Here is a 22,462-nt window from a genome sequence, read left to right as displayed (position 1 = left end):
TAATTCCATCCAAGTATTGGCTTTTCTTCTCTCCAAATCCATGAGCTTTCAAAGCACCAACCTTCAATGCACCTGAGTTTGTGGACAATAACAGTAGCTAGAGCTTCTTCTTCATTTCCTCCACAATGATCAAAATGGGATGCCTCCAACGATCAAAATGGGATACCTTCCACTGATGGAATATTCTAACAGTGTGATCATGTCTCCTGCATTCATGATATTCTTATCAACCAATAGAAACTACAATTTATAATAAATAATTACTCAATTCCAATCCTTGATAAGTAGAATGAAAAACTAAACAAGAACAAATAGATATTTAGCATAACCTATGCTTAGCAATGTTCATCTTTATTTTTAATCATTAAATCAACACCCTCAATTTAATAAACAAACAAAAAAAATACTTAGGGCACAAAATATACAATTTCATACAAACCAACACAACCCACAATCAACCTCGAGGGTGTATAATATGCATACTGGTAATATGGAAGTGACTAGAAAATCATTTCACAGTTTCATGAGAGAAAGGGTTAAGAACCAAACAAAATTTCTTGGCACCTTGATATAACAGGGTTTCTACCTAGATGGAATCTTACAAAACACCAAAGTTCCACTTACATTTATGCCACGTTCTAGCAAAACATCAAAGTTCCACCTACATTTATGCCAAGTGTGTATGGTGATGAAAGATTGAGGGTTTTATTTGAAAAAGAGTGTGATTTTCAATTATTCTCTCACATTACGAAGAAAAAAAATGAATAATAACACAACAAAGAAACAAGAAGAAACTTCTTTTGGATTAATTACTTTCCAATTCTCATACTCCAAGAACATCTTCTCATTGTCTGTCACAAAGTGTGGAGAAATTCTAACCACAATCAAATTGCATTCCCTCCACAACATACAGATTATTTTATGCACTTTTCCCCCTTCAAATGTCACAACACCTTTCCTTCCAACTTTTCTCATAAGCCTTTGCTATCATTTTTCCTATTACATAGTTATTCACAGTACTCACTGAAGCAACATCTACTAATTAATTGTCTTCAACCTAGAAAATAATACAAATTACAAAGTGTTAACATGTGTAACCATTCACACAACAAAATTTCCAAAAATACAGATATTTCACAATAAACTCATCAACACACCCTAGAGTAAGGATTAAATGATAATGCTGCATCAAATATTTCCATAATAAAACTGCACCTCAACCATAAGACTAAAAATCTACATGTCTACCAACTGTTAAATATCTAACAAGATGAAAAAGCCAAATCTATTACTCAAGACAAATACTGTATGAAAAATGAAAAATATTTTGCAACCAAAAATACCTTAGGCAACTAATTCATTCAATTAGATGCAACACCAAACCATCAGAAAAATAGAAAACCAACCTAATCAAAATATGAGGATTTACCTCCTTTGATAGACTTTTGAGTTCCAAAAGAAAGGTCTTTGCTATCATGCCAATGCTCCTAGTAATTTGAATGGGATTTGCACTTGTTGCAAAAACTTAACCAAAATGGTTTAATTTCAAATTCTAATTCAGAAATTTAGGATTAAATATTTGTCTGTTGGGTTCTTCCTAACAAGCTCATAAAAATTGAAAAAAGGATCAAAATCTTCAAATACCTGATGATAATTTTTTCATTCAGATACCATCTTAAACTCATTGAATCCAAAACCAAAACTAAAAAAACAAATACCATAAAGCCCTACAAAAATGAGTAGATCATAAACCAATATTACTAGTGGAAAAAATGTTACCTTTACACTTCACTTATTGAACCCTGTGCAAACACAACAGATGTGGTAGTTCCATCCCCAGCTAAATTATTTGTCTTTCTTGTAGCTTGTCTTACCAACTTGGCCCCAATATTTTCAACCGGGTCCTCTAACTCAACCGGTCAAAAATATGAAACCATGGAATTGAAATACATTTCATTTGATTTTCCATTACAATATAATTTGACTCAGCCACAACAATTTGTTTTCAGTTGTGAAAAGCTTTCTTCATTAGCCTCATGTGACTTGTCCACATGCCAAGTAGAATGTTGAGTAACAAATATTGTCTTTGACCTTTCAGTTTACAAATTTTTCCTACCAGATCTAAGACATTTAGGAAGGGTAAACTAATACAACATTAAAAAGAAAACCAAAACACACATCTACAAATTACCTACTTAGCTATTGTCATGCCATTCTTTACTATTTTCAAAGAACCATAATTGCTCTCCAAAACAACATTTATGCCCTTCAATCCAAGGGTGACTCCAAGAATATAAACAAGTTTGTTCACACCTGCTTGCAAGAAAATTAGAATGGGGTTTCAATAAGAGTGCAACTGAATGTAGGATTATATGACAAAACAACCCTCCATAAAAAATTAAAACCACACATTAACATCAAATATTAGTGGACAAGGAAAGATCATCCACAGTGAAGTTTTACATGCAGGTGACCTTCTTTTAAACAAGCATTTTTCTCTAACCTATAGTTTTTGTCATTGAGCCATCCTAGTTGAAGTACAGCTCCTTTTCCATGGCTATTGTATTAACTACATCCTCTCTGGTGTGTAATCTCAGAGTCCTTCTTTTCATTAAGAAATTAAAAGAAATGGGCGAAAAAACTAGAGGAGAGGACAATTGTCTGCCATAATAATTAAACATTGCACCCAACTTCCTCTCCTTTCAAATGTTTCCCAATGAGGTAGAAATGGAAATTTTTGTCACGTTTCCTAAATAAGAGTCCATCTTCTCATATCCTGAATAAATTACAAGATATTCATATTAGTATCTATGTTTGAAAAACATGAATGCCATTGCATAAAAGCACTTATAAGTGTTAAAAGGAAAACTAAACAACTATCAAGACTTTAGGCAACTTATGGAGCATCAAGAAAGAAAAAACCAAATAGAAATTCAAAGACATCTCTATATATTTACATTAAGCTAATACAAAGAAACCCCATCTATATTAATACTAGCACAAAACAACATTAAGCTAATACAAAGAAACCCCACCTATATTAATACTAGCACAAAACAATCTAAGCTACTTTTTGTGGCAGGCCTCCATGTTGCATATTTTTAATTTGAATTTTTGACCTCTATGTAATGTGCTAGGGTAATTTTTCCCTAGTTTTCAACAAATTTATCCTTCTTTTACAACATTTTAACACAACAAATCCAACAGTGCACCCCTACCACTGATACTACTATACATTGTTATGATAATTCACTCTATAATTTCTTGATAATTAAACTTTTTTTTTATATTACAGTGGTTAAATTATAATTTAGAATTACTACTCTATCTTCAGTGATTATAGTGAACAAAGGTATTTGGAATAATAAACAACAATACAACAATTTTTGGCAATACACTACTCAATATCATATAAACCCATAGTCACAGCATGAAATTCAATTTAAACAACTTCATTTCCTCACTCATGAGAGAACTATGAACCACAAATTAAATCCAAATCCCACAATATCATCACTCTAACTAGGAGTCACAACTTAAATTAGTTACGTTTCCTACACTTACTGGGCTTTACACTATCTAAGAAGTCAATTCTGAACCTGTTATAGAGTTGGTTTCACCACAATATTCCTCCTCCTACCAGACTACATCCTTCTATTGATGGATTTGAATTGTTGGCAATCACAAATTGTAGGAAGTGTCTTTGCTAGCCTGTACAAGACTTCTTCTCCACATATTGAATGGAAGAAAAACTTAGTGGTTTCCTTTGGATCTAGAGACAAGAATCAAATCCCCGCAACTTGGAAACCCTCCTTGATGCTCAACCCGAATAGGTCCTGCTTCAGGCAACTCTGATTCAAACTATATTTAGGCTTTGGAACCCTCTGATGAGTGCTGAGTCACTACTCCACTTCCTTTTAAACCTCCAACTAACCATCCACTTTGGTTCGAGCTTGCTGAGATAATACCAAGGATTATTCTATGACAGGAAACACCAAAGGGAAAGGAACAATAAATAGTAAATACCAGGTCCTTGTCAAGACCCCTTCTGTAGGTAATCCCATATTAGTTTAGGATCAGCTGGAGGAAAATTCTTGTTTTGGGAGGAGTTTGAGGTTCCACTTCCAACATCATGAGGATGGAACAAATTCTAATTTATAGCCTATATTTTCTTTGTAATGTCCTCCCGTCTTTCCTGCTGTGCATGCTAAACTGTCAAGCTACTGCCTCAACCAGTCAGAGGCTACTTTTAGGAATCCTGTAAATTCTCCCTGTTCATTTTCCAATTCATCTCTAAAGTCATGAGACCAATGCTATTATAGGTATGTTATTCAAATACGAATGACCTCTAAGATTCTTATTAAGGTCTCAACCTTGAAGCCCAACTTAGGATTGAGTGGATGAGAGGGTTTTTGGGTGTGCGGGGGGGGGGGGGGGGTTGTTGGCGCGGGGAGGTCCATGTTGCTTGAATGAGCTGCCTATAGAAACTGTCCACTGCACAATTAAGTTCTACCTTCAAAGGAGGCAGACAGGGGGGAAATTAAAGAGGACATGTAGGGACGAAGATGATCAATCAAAATAACTATAGACTACAAAAATGTAGATACCTCAAAAAATTTAAAATACCATCATTTTTTCCTCAACATACTTTGAAAAGGATGTGAAGCAATCTCCTTGGGAGATAAAAGAATGATATAGGGGTACCTCTCCTCTCCGAAGGCCAAATCTTGAACATTGCAAAGGTTGTATAGGTAGGAGGTAAGCTTGAACAAATTCTCTAGTTGAAGTGGGTGAGGTCAAAATCAACTTGTATAATGGCATGTGGAACTGTGTGCTTACATCTAATCATATGGTGGTGCATGATGGTTGATCTATCATCTGAGCATCTCTCAATAAGTGTTCAACTGCCCTCACCCAAGTTTGGTCTAATTATATCTTTGATCCATAAAATACAATTGGTCTAACAAGATAGTGAAAGAGTTCCATCATCGACGAATGTCTTGAAAATGAAATTGGAAGCGTTTCTTTTCCAAAACATCTAAAGCATCCTATCCCTTGCATTACCACATTTGAGAAGCTGGTCCAAAATTGAAAGGTGGCCTTGAAAACTGGAAAAGTAAATAACTTAGTAAGAATAGGTAGGAGTGATCTTAATTGGTTCTCCTCTATTGGAGAAATGCAACCAAGACATAGTATCTTTGGTTGCACTCAAAAACGTATTCCTAGCCTTACTAAGATTAACAACCCCAACTTATGAAGGGAAAGAGAATGAATCAAGTTGTGACAGAATACTCTCAAGAGAGGAAGCAATTAAGACAAAATCAGTCAATGATAATAAGTACTTAGACCATGGTGTAAAATGCACCCTTCATTGGCATGTGTCATCTCCCTTAGAAACTAGTCAAGCTCATGATTCAATTTAAATCTTGATTAATATGGGGAAAGTGTTAGGTCCCTATAATAATAGTGATGCCCCCATTAATATTGTAATTGTATCCCTTATTAATATTGTTGTGCCCCTTTTGTCCCCATATTGTTATTACTGTGCCCCATAGAATCACTCCATTGTTACTTTTGTGCCTTTATATTATTATTGTTAGGTCGGCTTGGTTATATTGTGACCCCTTAGATTCCTATATATAGAAAGGAGGTTTTGTCATTTGAATTATCCAAGAATTGTTCATTTGTGTAATGTAAAGGAGGTTGCCCCCTTGAAGAGGCTGAATTCTAAGGTGTTTAACTATCTTTTCTATCTTTTTGTGAGCTGGTTTCATAACATTTGGTATCAGAGCTTTGGATTCTAGGGTTTTGCTACTCCAAATAGGTCATCGTGGCATTTTATCTATAACTTTTTTTCTGTGACGTTTCAGAAGCGAAAAGAAAACCTATTTGAGAAGAAATCGCACTAAACCTCAGGTCTGAATTTTAGAGCTTTTTGTGCTATATTTGCAGAGATATGATCTGAGGAAGTTGGTCTTTTTGCAGACTCCTGAATTACATTTAAAACAGGTGACCTAGGGAAAATCATCATAACTTTCTCTCTGAGCATCGGATTGAAATTTCGTAAGAAGGTACAGAAAGTGGATGAACTGTAGTTTCTTGTATATATTTTTTAAACAAGGGTCGAAACAGTGACACGTGGCACTTCGTACAAGTTCGCTCTACTGAACCAGTTTATAATTAGGTCACTGCGGGAGATTAGCATAACTCTCCCTTAGAGAATCCAATTTGGATCAGACTGGTGGCATTGGAAAGAGGATGTAGAGGGCTACGGGAGGTCGTAATCTCAGAACTGGATGATCCGAAATTACAAAGATACATCGGATTCAATATCAAGCTCCTACAAAGTGAAAAAAGGTGTGTAGTTTTTTTAACTTTTTACATAAGCTTGGTTTGAAAAATTAGTTTGAAATAATTCAAAGGGCATAGTAAAGCATTATTATCGGGAATTTATGCCCCGAGGAAAGAAAATGCAAACACCTAGTAAGAAACATGAATGCTCTAGCATGACTCATGAAGAAGAGGAAGAAACGCAACATGATATATCAAAATTACGAGACCAAGTGCAACAAGTGACACTTGCATAAAAGGTAATAGAATCTAAGATGGATGGTTTAAAGAAATATGTAGAAGCTAAGATGGATGGTTTAAAAAAAGGTGTAGAAGCTAAAATGGATTGTTTAAAGAAAGGCGTAGAATCTAAGATGAATGAAATGGAAGCTAAGATAGACGATTTGAAGACAGATTTGAAGACAAGCATGGAAGATTTGAAGACAGATTTGACAAAGTTTCTACAAGAAATGCTTACTAATGGTGAAAGGGTAGTAAGGGAAACTCATGATGAGAAAAAAAAGAAATGTTAATCATGATTTCATAGACTCTAATGTTGGATCGAAGCTCCACCATATTCCAAAAATCAATATGAGGAATTTTGATGGCAAGGATCCTGCAACATGGATACTCCAGATGGAGCAATTTTTCGATCTCAATAATGTTCAAAACACAAAAAGGTACGTATTGCAACTTTATATTTGGAACAAAATCAGTTTGTATGGTATCAATGGCTTTGCTCTCGTAAACAAATTATCACTTGGGCAATTTTTACAGAATAAATGACAACACATTATGAGGATATAAAAAGCAACACTTTTTTTGGCCAATTGATAAGTCTCAAACAAAAGGGTTCAATAATGAAGCACGTTGAGGAGTTCCAAAAATTGAACATAAGGGTAAAAAATATTCCAGAGGAGCATAGGATTGATGTGTTCATAGGGACCTTAAAGGATAATATCCAACATGATGTTCGTCTTTGGGAACATGATTCATTAGAGAAGGCATTCAGGTTAGCAAGAAAAATGGAAAGCAAAATTATGGCATCCAGGAAGCATACCACTCACAACTATAAAGATGTAAGTGTTGTTGTCCCTAACCTTCCACAACCTATAAGGTTGACACCACAAAAATTGGAAAAAAAAAGAGCAAAAGGGCTTTGTTATAGTTGTGATAGCAAATACAGTAAAGGTCATAAGTGTGCTGAGAAGAAATTATTCTACATAGATTGTGAAGAGGAAGAAGAAAAGGAAAAATAAAGGTCAAAAGAAGAGGATATACTCCAGGAACAAAGCCTAGATAAAGAAGAAATGAATCCCACCATATCTTGTAATGCATTGGCTAGAATTACCACTCCTCAAACCATCAAGATAGAAGGACAAATCAAGAAGAAAAAGGTAATAGTGTTGATTGATTCAGGAAGTACCCACAATTTTATTCATTGTAAGGTAGCAAAAGAATTGAATTGCTTCCTATATCCAGCACCAGAGTGTCAAGTGATGGTTGCAAATGGAGGAATGATAAATTGCTCTAGAAAGTGCCATAATATCAAGCTATCCATGGGAGAATATGTATTGAAGAGCCCAATGCTTTCCATTCCAATGGAAGGTGTTGATGTTGTACTAGGAGTCTAAAGGCTACAATCCTTGGGTATAATAGCTTTTAACTTTCAAGAAATTTTCATGAAATTTTATGCGGAACGAAAGAAAGTTGAATTAAGGGGTATTCCAGGGAAACTAAGAAAGATAATAAGCTCTAACGGTATGACAAAGCTTCTAAAAAAGGAAAAACGAGGTGTAATTGCACAATTATGTTCGCTAGATGTTTCCACATCGAAATCATCTATTTCTCTAGATCTCCAAAAAGTCTTAGACAATCATTCCAAGGTATTTAAGACTCCCAAATGTCTCCCACCTATTCGTGATCATGATAATGCTATTCAATTGATGCCAGGAAGTGTTCCTCCAAACATCAGGTCGTACAGGTATCCCTATGCCCAAAAGAGTGAAATTGAACGTATGGTTGCAGAAATTCTTGAGGCTGGTATAATTCAACCTAGCCAAAGTTCTTTCTCTGCTCCAGTAGTAAATTTGGTGCACAAGAAGGATGGATCATGGTGCATGCGTCCAGATTATAGGGAGCTCAACAAGCTCACTATTAAAGATAAGTTTCTCATTCTTTTCATTGACGAATTATTGGATGAATTTCATGGATCAATTTACTTCACCAATTTAGACCTTCTTTCAGGATATCATCAAATCATAATGAAGACTCAAGACATTCTGAAAACAACATTTAGAACTCATGAGGGTCACTATGAGTTTTTGGTTATGCCTTTTGGCCTTACCAACGCACCTTCTACATTTCAAGGTTTGATGAATTCCATTTTCAAACCCTTCCTTAGAGAATTTGTGTTAGTATTTTTTGATGATATACTAATCTACAACAATTCTTGGAAGGATCATGTTGAACACGTTGACAGGGTGCTACAACTATTGGAGGAGAAACAATTATATGCAAAAAGATCCAAATGTTTCTTTGGAGTACAAGAGGTGGAATATCTGGGTCATATTGTATCCCATGAAGGAGTTAAGGCATACCCTAGCAAAATTAAAGCCATTAAGGAATGGGAAATCCCCACATCCATAAAGCATTTGCGAGGATTTCTCGGGTTGACAGGGTATTATCGCATGTTTGTTAAGAATTATGGGAAAATAGCAGCACCTCTAACAACATTGTTGAAGAAATATGCATTTTCATGGACTTCAGAAGCAATAAAGGCCTTCGAATATCTTAAAGAGGCAACGTGCCAAGCATCGGTCTTAGCTACACTAGACTTCACAAAAACCTTTATTGTGGAATGTGATGCTTCCAGAAATGGAATTGGTGCTGTTTTAATGCAAGATGAAAGACCCATTGCTTTCGAAAGTCATCCAATCAAGGGAAAGTATTTACACAAGGCTATTTATGAGAAGGAAATGTTGGCAATACTACATGCACTTAAGAAATGGCGACCCTACCTAATGGGAAGACACTTCAAGGTAAAAACAGATCATGATAGCCTTAAATGCTTTTTAGAACAAATATTATCCTCTGAAGAACAACAAAAATGGGTCACAAAGATGTTGGGTTATGACTTTGAAATCATATACAAAAAAGGGATGCAAAATGTTGTGGTAGATGCACTCTCAAGAAAGGATGAGGATGTGGAAGCATTGTTGTGCGCCATTTCTATTATCCAACCAAGCTGGACAAACGAAGCACGGGAGGAATGGAAGAATGACGAAGAAGTGTGGGAACTTATTACAAAGTTACAACAAGATTCCAGTACACCTAATACATTTAGCTGGAAAAATGATTCGTTATGGTACAAAGATCACTTATACCTCTGTAAGAATTCCCAACAAACAAAAGATTCTTCTGGAATTGCATGCTTCTCCCTTAGGAGGGCACTCAGGATTTTTAAAAACTTACCACAGGGTTAAGAAGGAATTTTTTTGGGATGGCTTTAAATCAGATATTCAAAAGTTTGTGGTGGAATTTTTGGTATGCCAACAAAATAAAGTTGAAACAATTAAGACACCAGATCTATTACAACCTTTATCCATTCCAAGCCAACGTTGGGAGGCGGTTTGAATGGATTTTACCACAGGTTTACCCAAGTCTGAGGGAAAGAGTGTCATCATGGTGGTAGTTGAAAGACTTACCAAGTATGCACACTTTTGTCCATTATCACATCCTAATGAAAACAATTCAAAAGCTACATGGAAACCGAAAGATTATTGTAAGTGACAGAGATCCCATTTTTACAGGAAATTTTTGGACAAAATTATTTTATTGTCTTGGTACTCTGTTAGCTCATCGCTCATCTTATCATCCTCAATATGATGGGCAAATGAAGATAGTAAACAAATGTTTGGAAGGATATCTTCGTTGCCTTATATCTAATAAACAGACACAATGGGTCAAATGGTTGCCTCTGGCTGAATGGTGGTATAACAATTCCTTCCATACTGCAACAAAAATGTCCCCATTTATGGCATTTTATGGATATCAGCCACCATCCCTCACATCATATTTAAGAGAAAATTCTAAGGTTCGAGCAGTGGAACATCACATGAAGAATCAACAACAAGTTCTCCAACTCTTAAAGGATAACCTTGTGCTGGTGCAGAATGGAATGAAACAACAGGCAGATCAACATCGCAGTGAAAGAAGTTTTGATGTAGGTGACTTGGTATTCCTAAGGATACAACCATATAAAAAAATGTCCCTCAAGCAAGCTAAGAAGGATAATAAATTGTCACCAAAGTATTATGGTCCGTACAAGGTGTTGCAAAAGATTGGTACTATGGCATACAAATTGGAGCTTCTTGCAGCTTCTCGAGTGCACCTAGTTTTCCGTGTTTCATGTTTAAAGAAGGTTATAGGCGACAAGCTCCCAGTTCAAACAATATTTCCAAAACTTGACGAGGAAGGAAAAATTATACTGGAACCATAAGCAGTCATAGAAACAAGAACTCGAAAACTACGAAATCGATCCATTTCAGAGTATCTCATCAAGTGGAAGAACTTATCTGCTGAAGATTCCATATGGGAGGATGAGAATTTTATACAGAAGCATCCATAACTTCTCAAGCATTGAGGACAACACTTTTTTGAAGAAGAGGGGCATGTTAGGTTCCTATAATACTAGTGATGCCCCCATTAATATTGTAATTGTATCCCTTATTTATATTGTTGTGCCCCTATTGTCCCCATATTGTTATTACTGTGCCCCATAGAATCCCTCTATTGTTATTTTTGTGCCTTTATATTATTATTGTTGGGTTTGCTTGGTTATATTACAACCCCTTAGACTCCTATATATAGAAAGGTTGTTTTTTCATTTGAATCATCTAAGAATTGTTCATTTGTGTAATGTAAAGGAGGTTGCCCCCTCGAAGAGGCTGAATTATAAGGCATTCAACTATCTTTTCTATATTTTTGTGAGATGGTTTCATAACAAAAAGAGTGCAGCCCTGTTTAAGAACCTCAAAGCTTAGAATAAGGTCAGAGAAATCACTGCGTTTGGAGAATTAGCTAATAATTGATCCATAAAACCTTGCGATGCTTGCAAATCCCTTCTCCTGATCCCCAATACAAGCTGGGCACCTGTCAAATCACACGTTTTCCAGTGCTCTAACCTCTTCTATGGATTTTGAAGTGCACAATTGTTTTCTTTGGCTATCAACCTCAAGACAGACAACCTGTTCATTGTTGCTGACATATTTAGGACGTCGAATAGATAGTTTTGTCACTGGTGTCTGAATAGTTTCTTGTGAAACAGGATCCCTGTAAGAACAAATAACCTTTAACATTTTCATTTCATTAAAAGTGGTGCTATCTCCAGGTTTTCTAAATGGAGGAAGATTAACATGAACCAAGAAGTCCCTCTCCTCCTTCGCATACAAGTGTCCAATATTTACCAATCCCTTATGCCCATTGTCTAGAATATTGCCTACATAACTACCTGCTTATATGAAACTCAATTGCACTCCTAAACTAGCACATGTGACAATAACCTGCATATCCTGAATCACCAAACTGAGCAAACCACCAATGCACTGTGCAAAATCATCTTCAGTGATACTTTCTGTCTCAATGAAGAAAAAGGTGGCACCGAAAATCTCTGGTATGGAGTGCATGGATGTTGTATCATGATCCATCCTATTAGTGTCAGTCTTTCCAACCTTCCTCCAGTGATCAAATATGCTCTTACAAAGTGGTCTCAGAGTGTCAAGGTCAAATTTTGTCATTTTAGTGAGTCTTCAAGCAAAATTTGGTCACTAGGCATTAGGTCTAGGGTTTGCTTTCACTCCTTTCAAAATTTCCCAAATGTTAGTCTATGTCACTATTCAGCTGAGTCTATCATCATTCATAGGGTTGTCATCATCATGTCAGGTTCCATTGGGTCATTTTACACCTTGTTCATGCTTCAGTTGCGCCTAGGCAAGGTTTATTTCCCTCTCCTAGGGTTTTGAAGGCAATTTCTCTTGAATGGTCAAATCATTAGCAAAACTTATATCCAGATGTTCATACACCTTCCCCTATCCTTCATGTACCTTCTTAAACACTTCCCATCACTGAGATCCCCCAAATTCCTCATTTTCGCACAAACCCTAGTTTCTTGCTACAACGTGGCAATTTTCTAGGTTGGGCCTATGTTTTTCCCTTTTGGACCCCTTCCCCTCACTCAATCTCTGAGATTAAACTTTCCCATACTTCCTAACATCCTTCCCTACTTCCAAAAATTTTCTCAAGAATTTAGAATCCCCTTATCCCCTTCATTTTGCTTCATTTCGACAATTCCCTTGTTCCACACATCGGGATAGGTTTCACTCAAATGATGTGTCTGAGCAATAAAAGATGAATTTTGGAAAACTGAGAGAAGAGTTTGTCCAAAACAGGCCAAGGAAGAAAAATCTCCTTCAATTTTTACACAGAAGCCATGGTTTTAGAGAAATGTCAAAAATACCGTTGCCTCAGGAGAATTGAATGCACCTCTGAAGTGACCTTGGGAAAATCACGTTTTCGCCTAGCTTGGTTGGCCAAATGACTTTCTTGATGAGTCAAATGATACCTAGACACAAATAGCTCTCCAATGAGCTATCATGAGCTCAATTTGGAGTTGAGTAAGGTATTCAAAAGTTGAATGTAACAACACTCTACCTTTATGAAGCCTCATTTGGTACATTTTGACCAGTCTTGTGAGATTTGATTTTTGACAGGGAAAATGAACTCCAAATTAAGAAACTAAAATTTGGTTGGAAATTAGACTCAAATACCTTTCCAACTAGCTATCCTGCGCTTGATTTAGACACCGGGAATGCTTCCAAAAGTCTCCTACAAAACGGTGCTACGCACAGGCTATATGCGCCGCACCAATGTATTTTTGCACTGAGAAATGAAGCTATATGCGCCGCGCCTTCCATGTGCGCCGCGCCAGTTGCCCAATGCGCCGAGCCATCAACAAATTCACAAATTTTCTCCAAATCGCCCGAAACCAGTGGATCATCACTTGTTCAAGTAGCTTAACCCTCTGATTATTGCTTTTCATCCAAGATTAGTGCTTGTTAGATGGTGGTTGCCTTATGGTGTTGGATAGAAAAATCAAACCCTACCAAGGAAAACGGTGTTAGGGTTTTGTATTAACTGTTTGGCTGCCAAGTTACTACTCCCACCTCACATTCCCTTGCTCCATCTTTTCCTTGATTTCCCTCTTTCATAAAGTCACCCACTCTTATATTCATTAGTTTCATATCCCATACCCCCAATTCCTATTTTACAAAGTCCCAAACCCAAACCCTAGTCCATATACTATACCCTATCCCAACATTGCCTCATATCCCAAGTTACTCATTCCTAAGTCCCACTATCCCTATCCATAAAGTCATTGCATTCCCTATCATTCATGTCAGTTGTAAAATTCCCAAAACCTGAAATCTTCTAAACAGCCAAGTAATCGTCCATTGTTCCTACATTTGTCAAAATTCCAAAGGGCAAACATCACTTGAAAAGACCCCACTATTCACACTTCCCTATTTCCCACATTTGGAAATTGCGTCAAACTCTCATTCTTCATCTTGTTGAAAGCCAAACACACTTTGAAACACCATGAAGGCGGACAGACAGTAACTTTACAACTGAAACTGCATGCATCAGGAGGACACTAGAACGGTGTAAAAGGCAATATCAGCTCCAAATATTGGCTGAAACCTCCTCGGCTGAGCATGGTACTTGATTGGGGACCCCCAGCCCAAATTTCAAGAAATTTGGAGAAAATATTGTCAATTTTGAATTTTTTGGCATAAAAAACAGGCTTTTTCCCTAGGTGCGCGGCGCTTAGGATTGGGAGCTCCAAATTACAAATGGCTTGCAGTTTTGGATTTTTCATGAGAAATCATGAATTTTGGTACTTGGACAAGAAATTTGTGCAAGTTCTGGGTCCCCAAAAGGTCAAAAAACATGCAAAAAATGACCTCACCGCCCCTATTTTGACACACAGGAAGTAGTCTTGGGAGAATGCACTTTTGGAGGGGCAAATGGACACCAAATTCGAAAATTCCACTTGGGTTGGACTCTTGGGAAAAGCTTGACACCCTATTGTACATTCACTTCTACATTTTTGGCAAAGGAAAGACCAGGGTTTTGCAGCACTGTTTGGGATCCATGTGGCTTTATTTGTTGATGGTGTGCTTCTTTCAGTAATTGTAAGTTGTTATGTGTATCATTTTCCTTCTCTCATCTTCTACAATTGAACAAATGAAGTGTTAAGGTAGAATCCATAGATTGTTATGCTCTGCCTTTGAATTTGTTTGATTTTCCATGTTTTCATATGTTTAAGAAGAATCCTTGAAAGCTTCTTGCTCTCCTTAGCTTCTCACCAGTCAGATCCAGCCATTCATTCTATTTAAAATCATCAAGACGATCGCCTACCTTGCCCCAAGTAGACCTCTACAAAAACTGTGTCTCGTCCCCATACCCAAAATTGCCTTTCCCTTTGATTCAACAAAAACCTCAAAAATCAACTTCAAACTCCTTGTACTTCATACCTAGCCTAAGATCAATTGCCAATTTAGTCATCTCGAGCCTCATCAATTACCTTTTGCCGAGATTGACCCGGAGAGAGCCCTCTCATATCCTCGTAGGGCTAGATACGAGGCTGAGCGTGGTTTGATGTGGACCTAGAACCTTGTCTTTTAAGCCTGAGACAAATCTAGGCTCTAACATAGTGGCGACTGTACTAGGGATGAACAAATGGTCTACTTGTTGATGTCATCTGTTTTATAAGCTACAGATGGAGCCTGAAGTTATGCATTAGCGAAAGTAGATAAACGTTGCTTCAGTCAATCTCCGGTCTAGCTTGTAAATGTGACATCTAACTTGTTAATTGCTCGAGTACCTGTATCAAGTTCATATCTGATTGTTGATGGTGGACAACGATCAGACACCGCAAGGCTAAAATCATTCACCTGGTGACTTCATTCACTGAAAAATCCAGAGATCAATGCTTCATGGTGACTCTACTGCAGGAAGATTAGTAGCTTTGAGATTTTCAAGATGGATCGGGTTGCAAGAAGATACGCTCCCATGAACCGAGATCACATTCTAGGTTTTCCAAATAAAATGCCCAAGGTAGATTGGTCAAAGAATTTGCCTATGTTCAAAAATGTGGATGGTAATGACGCTGCTCTTCATTTGATGAAATTTCACATTCATGTGCATAAATTAAATATCAACTTTCTTGAAGACTGTTTGATGAAGATGTTTATGGCTACTCTGGAAAATGAAGCTCGATCTTGGTATGAAAGTTTGCCATTTGCTTCTATTCACTGTTTAAAGGATTTTCATACCATGTTCTTTGAAAAGTATAAAGAATCTTATCCATCCTTGATTTTAGTTCAGAACTGTTGTAGCCATGTTCATAGTTTTATTGAAAATCTTGAGAATTTTTATGGGGATAATGAATTGATGGAAGGAGAAATCATGGAGGCTCTGTACGAGAATCCATTTCAGCAACATGAAGAGAACCTAGAGGATTCCCATCAAGATGCTCAGGAAACTTTGCAGCAGGATCAAGATCTTGGGATAATGGAAAATAATGAAAGTGAAGGTTTTGTTTCAGATCTGTCCATAGAAGAAGACGATATGTAGGAAAGTCAAGTTTTGATTTCAGAAGGTGATAAAGTCAAGACAACTATTTCAGATCTAGATTCAGATAGTGACGATCAAGAATACCTTGTGCTGAATCCCATGAAGGAGAGCTCTGTCATTGAGATCGTTCTCAGTTCATTAGAACACAACCTTCATGAGGAGGTAATCCAGTCAGTTCATGAAAAACAAAATGAGATCTTTGTTCGAGTAAGTGATAAGTCTTCCTTCAATAATTCAGTGATAAATGATAATTTGATTACCATGTCATATGAAGACAATTACTGTTTGAGCAAAAGAAAAAAAAAAGCATTATCTCCTTTGTCTGAAGATGAGATAGATCAACTCTTGAAAGGTCGTGTTACAACCCAAGCTAAAGCAGATTTACAATGCACACATGGTCAAGAAAGTGTAGGTGAAACTTCTTCCTCTTTCGAAAATGATGACAGTCTTGTAATTAGTTGTATAGATCAGCAAACAGATAATATTTTCCTTCACAAAGATGATAAGGCTGTCATGTTTGATAATCTTGAAGATTGTTTTTTGTTTACGAATAACCTAGACTATGAAGTTGAGGAATATGAGCTTGAGAGAGACAATATACCAGGATTTCTCAATGTCAAGGAACCTACAGCTAACACTCAGATGGTAGAAGCACATACCTCTCTGTGCATTCCTATCCCTCGCAAATAAATTGTTATTTCAGATCAAAATTGAGGGAGTACTTGTATTTTTGTAGCTGGATCTCAAGATAAGCCAGTGCTTCAGGATTTTCAAGATCCCTTCGGCATTCTTCTGCAAGCATTAGAAAAGATAAATATTTCCTAGTTCGTTATCATAAGCTTTGGTTTCAGTGGTTATTTTGAGTTGCCTACAGGTTCATCGTTCTGCCTGCTCGAGAAAAGTGAGAGCAGAAATTTGGTATGTAGCCATCTGCTGGATTGGTTACATTGGAAATCTCCTTACACATGATTGTACATATTTAATTAGTATGCAGGTGGTTTTCATCATGATTTGAAATCTTGATGGACTGCTGCCCTTCAATAAGCTTTGTAAGTTCTTGTTTTAGTTAAGTCAGTCATGAGTCATTTGTGAGTCAGTTTTCAGTCATGTTGGTTTCATAATTGTGTCGGCTTGAGTCAGGTTTCAGTCAATAAATGAGTCAAAGTCTTGTGTCGTTTGCCAAAATAATGGACTCCATAGCCCAATGGACAAAGGCACTGTCTAGCTCTCCCAAAGATCTGCTCTTCTTGGCACCTCAAAGGAGATAACATCCCCATTGGAGCCAATGTTAGTGTCAGTCTTTCCATCCTTCCTCCAGTGATCAAATATTCTCTTACAAAGTGGTCTCAGGGTGTCAAGGTCAAATTTTGTCATTTCAGTGAGTCTTCAAGCAAAATTTGGTCACTAGGCATTAGGTCTAGGGTTTGCTTTCACTCCTTTCAAAATTGCCCAAATGTTAGTCTATGTCACTATTCAGCTGAGTCTATCATCATTCATAGGGTTTTCATCATCATGTCAGGTTCCATTGGGTCATTTTACACCTTGTTCATGCTTCAGTTGCGCCTAGGCAAGGTTCATTTCCCTCTCCTAGGGTTTTGAAGGCAATTTCTCTTGAATGGTCAAATCATTAGCAAAAATTGTATCCAGATGTTCATACACCTTCCCCTATCCTTCATGTACCTTCTTAAACACTTCCCATCACTGAGATCCCCCAAATTCCTCATTTTCGCACAAACCCTAGTTTCTTGCTACAACCTGGCAATTTTCTAGGTTGGGCCTGTGTTTTTCCCTTTTGGACCCCTTCCCCTCACTCAATCTCTGAGATTACACTTTCCCATACTTCCTAACATCCCTCCCTACTTCCAAAAATTTTCTCAAGAATTTAGAAGCCCCTTATCCCCTTCATTTCGCTTCATTTCAACAATTCCCTTGTTCCACACATCGGGATAGGTTTCACTCAAATGATGTTTCTGAGCAATAAAAGATGCATTTTGGAAAATTGAGAGAGGTTTTTTTCCAGAACAGGCCAGGGAAGAAAACCATCCTTCACGTTTTACACATGTGTCATGGTTTTAGAGAAATGTCAAAAATACGGTTGCCTCAGGAGAACTGAATGCACCTCTGAAGTGACCTTGGGAAAATCAAGTTTTCTCATAGCTTGGTTAGCCAAATGACTTTTGTGATGAGTCAAATGATAACTAGACACAAATATCTTTCCCATGAGCTATCATGAGCTCAATTTGGAGTTGAGGAAGGCATTCGAAAGTTGACTGTAACAGCACTCTGCCTTTGGGCAGCCTAATTTGGCACATTTTGACCAGTCTTGGGGATTTGATTTTTGACAGGACAAATGAAATCCAAATTACAAAATTCAAATTGAGTTGGAAAGTAGACTCAAATACCTTTCCAACGAGCTATCCTCTGCCTGAATTAGACACCGGGAAGGCCTCCAAACGCCTCCTACAAAAAGGTGCTACGCACAGGCTATATGCGCCGCGCCAGTGTATTTTTGCACTGAGAAATGAAGCTATATGCGTCGCGCCTTCCATGTGTGCCACGACAGTTGCCCAATGCGCCGAGCCATCAAAAAATTCACAAATTTGCTCCAAATCGCTCGAAACCTATGGATAATCACTTTTTCAAGTAGATTAACCCTCTGATTATTGCTTTTCATCCAGGATTAGTGCTTGTTAGATGGTGGTTGTCTTATGGTGTTGGATAGAAAAATCAAACCCTACCAAGGAAAACGGTGTTAGGGTTTTGTATTAACTGTTTGGTTGCCAAGTTACTACTCCCACCTCACATTCCCTTGCTCCATCTTTTCCTTGATTTCCCTATTTCATAAAATTGCCCACTCTTATATTCATTAGTTTCATATCCCATACCCCCAATTCTTATTTTACAAAGTCCCAAACCCAAACCCTAGTCCATATAATATACCCTATCCCAACATTCCCTCATATCCTAATTTACTCATTCCTAAGTCCCACTATCCCTATCCCTAAAGTCATTGCATTCCCTATCATTCATGTCAGTTGTAAAATTCGCAAAACCTCAAATCTTCTAAATAGCCAAGTAATCGTCCATTGTTCCTACATTTGTCAAAATTCCAAAGGGAAAACATCACTTGACAAGACCCCACTGTCCACACTGCCCTATTTCCCACAGTCCCTCCCGCATTTGACAATTGCGCCAAACTCTCATTCTTCATCTCATTGAAAGCCAAACAGACTTTGAAATACCATGAAGGCGGACAAACAATAACTTTACAACTGAAACTGCATGCATCAGGAGGACACTAGAACGGCGTAAAAGGCAAGATCGGCTCCAAATCTTGGTCGAAACCTCTTTGGCTGAGCATGGTACTTGATTGGGGACCCCCAGCCAAAATTTCAAGAAATTTGGAGAAAATTTTGTCAATTTTGAAATTTTTGGCATAAAAAATAGGCTTTTTCCCTATATGTGCCGCTCACCTTGCGCGGTGCTTAGGATTGGGAGCTCCAAATTACAAATGGCTTGCAGTTTTGGATTTTTCATGAGAAATCATGAATTTTGGTACTTGGACAAGAAATTTGGGCAAGTTCTGGCTCCCCAAAAGGTCAAAAAACATGCAAAAAATGACCTCACTGCCCCTATTTTGACACACAGGAAGTAGTCTTGGGAGAATGCACTTTTGGAGGGGCAAATGGACACCAAATTGGAAAATTCTACTTGGGTTGGACTCTTGGGAAAAGCTTGACACCCTATTGTACATTCGCTTCTGCATTTTTGGCAAAGGAAAGACGAGGGTTTTGCAGCACTGTTTGGGATCCATGTGGCTTTATGTGTTGATGGTGTGCTTATTTCAGTAATTGTAAGTTGTTATGTGTATCATTTTCCTTCTCTCATCTTCTGCAATTGAACAAATGAAGTGTTAAGGTAGAATGCATAGATTGTTATGCTCTACCTTTGAATTTGTTTGATTTTCCATGTTTTCATCTGTTTAAGAAGAATCCTTGAAAGCTTCTTGCTCTCCTTAGCTTCTCACCAGTCAGATCCAGCCATTCATTCTCTTTACAAGAATCAAGACGATCGCCTACCTTGCCCCAAGTAGACCTCTGCAAAAACTGTGTCTCATCCCTGCACCCAAAATTGCCTTTCCCTTTGATTCAACAAAAAACTCAAAAATCAACTTCAAACTCCTTGTACTTCATACCTAGCCTAAGATCAATTGCCAATTTAGTCATCTCGAGCCTCATCAATTACCTTTTGCCGAGATTGACCCAGAGAGAGCCCTCTCCTGTCCTCGTAGGGCTAGCTACGAGGCTGGGCGTGGTTTGATGTGGACCTAGAACCTTGTCTTTTCAGCCTAAGACAAATCTAGGCTCTAACACGTCCCAAATCCAAAAGTGTGTACAAGGATATTTATGTTATGCTGCTCTACAGGTTTCCTTATTGACCATGGCAACAAGGAATGATAATCCAAAGCCCTCCCATAATTTGAAAAAATGGAACCCCACCTATGGCTTCCCTCATTGTAAATGTCTTGCCCATCGAAGAGTAAAACGATACTACATATAGGTTTCTTCTCACGATAGTCTTCCAGCACTTTGGAACCCTTTTTCAATCCTTTACGAATGTTGGTTCCACCAATAGAAACTAGACCATTCACTTCTTGCAAAGAAAACTACCGACCCCCTTGAAACATACGTCATAGGGGAAACAAACACCTAGAATTTGATGAGAAGGCAATGACTGAAAGGTGGTCCATGGGGCCAATATTATGAATCATGAAGCCCATAGCACACTTCAATAGTGCCAGCTGTGTGCCTTCCATGCTTCCATTAATATCAAGAACAATTACAGGATCAATGGGGGCTCGATCTCTGGGCATATCAGGGGTTTGGGATGGATTTCCAGTATTCCAAGTTCTTTGGCTTTCCTGTTGTTTTGCACTAGAGCATGGAGCTTTCAGATGTACCAGGAAACTTAACTTCTCACGAAAGTGATCATGGAGCTTTCAGAAAACTCAGGAAACATTTTTAACTGAACAGATGTACTACCAACTTCTTGCCTTGAAGCCCTCCACTTCCTTGTGCCAATTTTCCTCTTGAATCTGTAGCTTATGAATTTCCTGCTGCTATCTCAATTTTAACCGAAGTAGGTTCATTCCAATTTTCCCCACCTGACCGTTTTTCTCCACTTGACTAATGCTCCAATGGCTCATCATCAGCAAAAACAGAAAGGCTCTGTAACACGTCTTACAACTTCAGTATGTGGAGGACGGGCACGTCGAAAACGGGGTAAAATTGTCATCCAACCATCTTGCTTTTGTGGGAAATTCAAAGGACTTATTTGTGCTCTACAACACAGTGGTTCTGAATGAATCCCTTGTAAGGGAAATTATTTCCACTCGGCTCGACAAATTGGGAATACCCTATTTCCATGATTCACATTGGAAACAATGCAAGAAAAGTGGAAAGTGTGGGAACAATTTGTAGTTAATAAGGCATGACCATGGCTTGATGAAGACATATTTCACATGTTTTCTACATCATAAAATGTATGCATTAGAGTGGCATATCTATATACACAGAATCATAGTTTTACAATTTCCTGGAAACACCCTGTACCACAGTAGGAAAGTTCATCCAAAGAAATAAGAAGCTTAGAATTTCATGGTTATTTTTGCTGAGAAAATTAATCAACTCGAAATTTTTGGAGAGAACAAGTGATAATATGTGGCCACAAAAAAGAATTTCTATAAGCTAAATATGACTACCATTTTGTCAAGAGACATTTCTTTCAAATATAATGGTTTTCCTAAGCAGCACAATACTAAATTCTAGTATCTGTCTTCTTTTCTCTACTTCCAATTTTAGAGCAGTCTTGACCATCCATTAAAACCAAGAGAAGAAAAGAAAACAACACAAACAAAGGAAAAGGCTTGGCATTGTTTTTTTTCTAGCTTCAATGATAGCTTGTAAAGTGAAAATGTGGTCAATGTCTTGGTGGCCCTTTCTAAAGCTCACCCTCTAGCTCTGGGATTTCTCTTCTATAAAAATGTTGATCAATACATATCAATCACTTCATCATAAAATATTGTGTGTGCTCAATAAAAATAGCCCTCTTATTTTTCAGATCAAGAATAATCCTAGATTTATAAATATGAAGAATAATGTGTTTTGACGAGGATAAAGGGAATATTCAATATCAGATTTCCATTTCTATAAATTGTATTCTAATATGTGGAGCTTTCACTCATTGTGTCTAATGTTAGTCATGTGTCTACAATGTTGGGTTTCAAATATATGATGAGGTTGAGACTTGAGCATGACTTGGATAAATAATCGAGCTTCATTCTAACACATGTTGCATCCAACCAGTATTTCACCTGCAACCATTAAGAGAACATAGTATTTGATAGACAAGCATACTAAATGGGAACCACAATTGG

General features: G+C 37.5%; 1 pseudogene; it reads right to left on the bottom strand.

The window, feature by feature from the left end:
* Positions 1-21,540, bottom strand: part of LOC149263123 (E3 ubiquitin-protein ligase WAV3-like) — a 53,050-nt pseudogene extending 31,510 nt beyond the window's left edge.
* Positions 21,541-22,462: the final 922 nt, after the last annotated feature.

Source organism: Pinus tabuliformis, chromosome 6 (assembly GCF_031772625.1).
Source record: "Pinus tabuliformis cultivar Carrire ecotype Pingquan chromosome 6, CPIR1, whole genome shotgun sequence".
NCBI lineage: Eukaryota > Viridiplantae > Streptophyta > Pinopsida > Pinales > Pinaceae > Pinus > Pinus tabuliformis.
This window is presented reverse-complemented; position numbering and strand designations above follow the sequence as displayed.